The sequence below is a fragment of the Eutrigla gurnardus genome (assembly GCF_963514095.1).
Source record: "Eutrigla gurnardus genome assembly, chromosome: 11".
Lineage (NCBI taxonomy): Eukaryota > Metazoa > Chordata > Actinopteri > Perciformes > Triglidae > Eutrigla > Eutrigla gurnardus.
The window spans coordinates 25,537,095-25,543,285 of record NC_139925.1 but is presented as its reverse complement, the minus strand read 5'-3'; positions in this window follow the sequence as shown (position 1 = coordinate 25,543,285).

Here is a 6,191-nt window from a genome sequence, read left to right as displayed (position 1 = left end):
CCACAAATGAAACGTAAATAAAGCAACCGGTCAAACAGGAAGGAGGAGCTGCTGGACCTGAAGCCGGTCAGTGAACCAGCTGTTTATAAAACCAACATGTGGAGAAGTGGACGATGCGTTTTTTGTAGTCCATTATTGTAGTTTCTCCAGCGCAGACGCACGTCAATCACCGGTGCCGATCATCAGCTGTCAATCATCAGCGGCCGCGTTATAATGACGTAGCTTAGTGAAAGTCCGGTCGGATTCTCTGAGCACCGTGGTAGACTTTTCCTAAGTCCTTTTGCGTTTTCCTATCGCCTTTCCTTAACCCTGTGACGTTTTCCCCAGAGGTCAAGGAATAGCAGTTAGGAATAGGAGTTAGGACCTTATTTTTTGACTATTCGACTGCACCCCAGGAGCCCATTGCACAAAACTAGGATAAGGGATTAAGCTGGGATATCTTGGTTATCCTGGTTCAACTTATCCGTGATCCGGTTGCACAAAAGCGGGATGGGGGCAGAAGGATATGTTATGGTATAAGTTACCATGGAGATTTATTCTGTGGAGTGAGCCTGCTCCAGACCAGGCTAAATTCCAGGATCTATTTAATCTCATCCCTTATCTCAGTCAGCAGTCACCACAAACGGAAACCAATAGTTATTCCACTGCCCACTACACATTGTTATCACATATAACTAGACACACTGTCATTATTTAAACATTTGTGATCATTAATTTCAATCATTTTAGATAATTATGATTTTAGATGATGTTGCTATCATTAGGTAATTTACAGTTTCCTATAGACTATAAGGCTATATATAAAATACAAATATAGATTATTCGAGAATAAAGTCATACATTTAGGAGAATAAAGTAAATATATTGTAACCCGTTGTTTTAGAGGAGGAGAGTATTATAGTATGTTTTGATGACATTCCTAGCAAAAAATCTGCATTTTGTTCTCATATTATTCCTTCAGTGAATGTATATGATCTTTCGTTGGTTAGGGTTAGAGTTAAGGTTAGGTAAATGCTAATTAGGAGGAGCCGGGGATTGAACTGGCAAACTTGCAATTGCCAGTCAACCTGCTCTGCATCCTGAGCTAAACCTCCCAAGGGTTGTTGGTCTGATGGTCTCTAATAACCAGCATAACGTGACCACAGCTCTGTGAATATGTAGAAAAGCATATGAAAATATCGTGCTTTACTTTTCGTACCTTTCAGTACGAAAGCTGAGTTAGAGCAGCCTGACCTCCTCGTATGCCTCCATGAAGATTTCTGCCTCCGGCGGGGAAAAGTATGCCGCTCTATTTGCCATGGTGAATCAGTGAATTTGTGATTGGCGGCAGGGTCTATTTGAGGGAGCCGTGAGCACCCACCTATCCAGGATTGGTTTCACCTGGCTTGATGAATCCATGTCTGCTAATCCTGGCTTGGTCTTTGTGCAACCAATTAAAGGGATAGTTCGGAATTTTGGACATAAGTCCTATTTTCCAACTCAGCCGGTGTGTTCAAGACGTCTGGAGACGTTTTCAAGAAATTTCATTCAGTTCTTCTAGTTGCCGAGTTCGCTTGTGCTACGGCTAGCGCAAGTCAATCATTCTAGCTAGCATGGCATTAAAAACACTCATACCGACTCCACAGTGCACCCGAGGCAAATCCATTGTAACGGCAGACTGTCGATGTACATATCTGTGTTGATAGAATGTTTGAAATAAAACCAACCTTGCATTTTTAAGGATTTATGTCTCAGCAGCAGCAGCAGCGTGTCATACTTCCTATAGGCTATGGCAGCGGCGGACTGATATCACCTAGCACTTATAAGTTACCGGTTCTATAATAGTTTGTTTACCTGCTGTCATTGCTACAGACGCAGAGTAGTCTGCAGTGCTAGTTTCTTCAATCTCACAGAAATGGACACTTTTGGAGAATATACTGAAACTTTTGAAGACTCTGATGAGGAGTTTTTTTTCCACCCAAACCCAACCGTAGCTGTACGAGCATGAATTTACAGAGGAAGAATTGCGCGAGAGGGATGCTCAAAGGGCAGAACGTGAACGAGCGTCTGTGGAGACCGAGATAGCCCCCGCTGGAGCTGAGAACCGGGACCGAACAAACGGAGACTGGTGGTGCCAGGAGGGAATCCCCCGCAACGCGTCCGAGGGTTCACGGGTCTACGGACGGAGCAGAGGTTCAGATTTGCGGTTTGAATTATGGGTTGGCTGGGCCGTGGGCTGCCCGGTGTTTGAGTGAGCTCCAAGCGCTTTTCACCCAGGTCTGAGGGCATGAGGCCCGACAATTCGGCCCGGTTTGATTGCCTATTTACAGGCAGTATTTTGGGCGGCGCGTCTTAAGGCCCCTACACACCGCCCAGACGTCCAACTGCCTTACGACCACTCTCCGCCCACTCTGTTGCCTCTCGTCTGACCCGTTCGGTAGAAAAGTTGCGTTGTACACACCGCTTCGACGTGCTTCCGACAGCACAGCAGCGTGTACGTTCTGCGCTTGCGCGAGATGCAATAAGCCTCCTTAACAGCGGGTGGCGCTAGTCTCGTGCCAGTACTCCAAAACAGGAAAACAGGAAATGACGGAACGGAGTGCAGATAAAAACAATGCACACACAGGCTGTGTCCGAAATCACTCCCTACTTTTGTAGGGGTGTCCGAATGTGTAGTGAGCATTACTATTCCCTATATAGTGCACTCAAAGTTTCCCACAATGCATCGTGAAAAGTAGTGTACAGCCGATGGTCACTAGCCGAGCAAATTTTACCATCATGCATTGCGCTGAAAGACAAATCGCGAAGGGACGAGAGGAGAGAGAGCAGGAAAAAGCGGAGGAAATATCAATAATCGTACAATAATAAATGTTAATATTTGTATTATTGCGGCCGGTGATAAGCGGCGGTTGGCGGCGACAGTTGGCGGTGGCTGTGGCGGCCGGCCGGCCGGCGATAAGCTGCAGTGGCCGGCGGCGGTGGCCGTGGCGGCCGGCCGGCTGGCGATAAGCTGCAGTGGCCGGCGACAGGCGGCGGTGGCCGTGGCGGCTGGCCGGCCGGCGATAAATTGCAGTGGCCGGCGACAGGCTGCGGTGGCTGGCCGGCCGACGAGAGGCGGCGGCGGGGTCTTCGTCCGTCAAAAACCGTCACTCAAACCAAAGCGCCGTATGACCGTCTGAAAACTATAAAGATGCGGCGAGCGATCGCCGAGGAGTTTGGGATCGGGGACGAACTGCAGCCTGTTCAGGTCTGGTGGATCGCGGAGATGTGGGGTGCCGGTAGTGCTGCAACCTGGTCCTGAAGTCCACCTGGACCCGATCGGGATCGTTGAAAATAAAAATAGCAGTGAGGACGATGTAGGCCTAGTGATCGTCTCATTATTGAAAATTATTTTTTTCTCAAGAAATGAGACGGCCACGGAATCCCCTTATTGCTGGAGGACTCGTTCTTTTGGTTTTGTAAATTTTCGCAACGAATATGTATTAAAAAATAATTATCCTGGTAATTTCTCTGCTTGAGACTTAAGAGCCGTTGGCGGAATCTGACACATATTAATTATGGTCAGGACCCCCGAGTAGTGTCCGAAAGTGTTTTTTCATTTTGCCTTTGAGTCCACTATATAGTGCCCTCCATAGAACTACCCTATATAGGGAGTAGGGAGTAGGGAATGATTTCGGACACAGCCACAGTCTTGGTTCAGTATTCGTTCGACTCGAGAAGACCTTTGTGGACTAAATACTTGGCATTTCTGGAAAGATGACTCTATGACTCTGGCTAGGGTGACACTCGCGTTGTGTGCTCTCGGGCTCATGAGGCTTGTTCGGGATGGTCTTGGCTTGACTTGACTTATTACGCCGACGAGAGCTGCTGGTGTCTGAGGGGGCGGGCTCTAAAAGAGACGGCAGCCAAACGCCGTCAAGTCGGACAACAAAGTCAACGTGACTATAGTGCTCAAGCGATAGAACACAGCAGCAAACCAAAGAGGATATGTTTTATATATATATATATATATTACACACACACACACACACACACACACACACACACACACACACACATACATATATACATAAATAAATACATACACACACACACACGCAAGGCAACATGTGGAAGGCATTATTTTTTCCCAGTATATTTGTATTATCATTCTATGTTTCTATTAACCAGACCTCACATATAATAGGCCGACTCACAGCACAATGCACGGAACTTTAGATCAAGCCATGAGATCAATGCGACCAAAATAAAAAGTATCATTTCACCACAAGGTGGCCGCCGAGTGCGGACCTGAACTTCATTGAACCATTGAACTTTTAACCAATGAGAACCATTCCGCTGTAGCGGAGGTGTGGACAAGCCAGTTGCAGCCACCGTTCACCGCGCTGCCAAGCGCCGCAAGAAGCGGCTCTTAAAAACTTGTTCTCGCGATGTTTTGGGTCACGTGATATGGTCGCGACCCTGTGACGTCTTTGCAGTCGGCTGCTAAGTCGGACACAAATTCTAGCCATCATGCATCACTTTCAACCCATAATACATCACGTTAGGTAGCGCGCTGCAGGCGGCTACATCAAGTCGAACGAGCCTATTATTTTACGAAGACGTCGTCTCAGTAGGGAACGAGTAACGGAGTTTACCATCGTCACTTCCGCCCCGCCCACACACCGCCATTGGATACTCTGATTCGCTAGCACATCGCCAATCAGAGTATCCAATGGCTCAGACGTCCAACAGCCCACCTCCTCAGACTTCGTATGCTCAGTCTGATCAGACAACGTCCGCACGGCTCCGAAAGCTTCCGACGCAGCTGTACACACCAAACATATGTGTTCCCGACCTCGTCCGAGACTCTCCAAACGCTTCAGACGTCCAACGGTTGGGCCGGTGTGTTCCTGCCTTTAGAGTTTTGAGTCCAACGGAGAGTCTGCATGTTTTTATTTATTTAAATCTCAACACAAATACGTTGGTGGCTGTCTGACGCTGAGACTGCAGGGAGGGAGGGGGGCTCGGCCCACCAGCACCTGTCCCAGTACCGGTTGTGTTTCTGGTGCTTTTTAACCATTCTGAACGACGACTCTCCGACAGTAAAGGTTCAGCCCGGCTCTGGCCGTACTGCAATGTCGGCCGGTCCCTACTCGGCCTCTGATTGGCTCAGACAATGGTGATTCATCTCTGAATGCTGTGGAGAAAAAACATTACCGGGGCACCGGGGCGACCAAGGAACATATTTAGTTTACTGATTTTTGGTTGTATACCGACAGTGTGTGTGTGTGTGTATTGAGGTGTGTTCTGCTCTGTTAGCAGTTGCAGGATGTAATGTGATTCAGAACATTAGAGGATTAGCTGCAGTGGGAGAGCATGTAATGGAATATATAACTGCGCTCTGACCCTGTTTTGTGATATATGACAGACACAGCGTCTCCCACTGTATAATTTCTCCTCAAGTGTTAATTATTCCCGCATGCGAGGTGCGGAGAATGGGAGTAGACTACTATAGGAGTAGACTACAAGACTACAGTTTGCCATCTCATTACAAGAAAAATCCACATTCTTTGACATAAAGCAACCTTTTTTTTTTTTTACAGTAACGCAAATAGTTACTTTCCCTGGTAACTAGTTACTTTTATTATAAAGTAATTCAGTTACTAACTCAGTTACTTTTTGGAACAAGTAGTGAGTAACTATAACTAATTACTTTTTCAAAGTAACGTTCCCAACACTGCCTGTGATAGACTGGTTACCTGTCTGTCTCTACATCTCTACCTGTGATAGACTGGTTACCTGTCTGTCTCTACATGTCTACCTGTGATAGACTGGTTACCTGTCTGTCTCTACATGTCAGCCCTGTGATAGACTGGTTACTCTGGACTCCTCCTGTCTCCGACACGTCCCGTCTTCATCGGTGTGTTTGCAGTGTTTCTGTAGTAGAGCCCAGCCTCCCTGTTTTAACATCCGTTCATGTTGAAGCGGTGTAAAAAGACTACAGTCTCTGGGTTTTGATGTTGGGCTATGATTACCATAAATACATTTTAATTGAATTATGTATTTCAACCAAGTGAAATCATTGGGTTGTTTATTTGATCTAAAATTACTGTATTACTCTAATAATATATATTAATATGTGCACATTGATATCCAATCAAGTTCTCGGCTGTTTAAATAATGTCCAGTTTAAATAAGTGGAGCTAGCCGCTAATATCAATTTCAAGAGT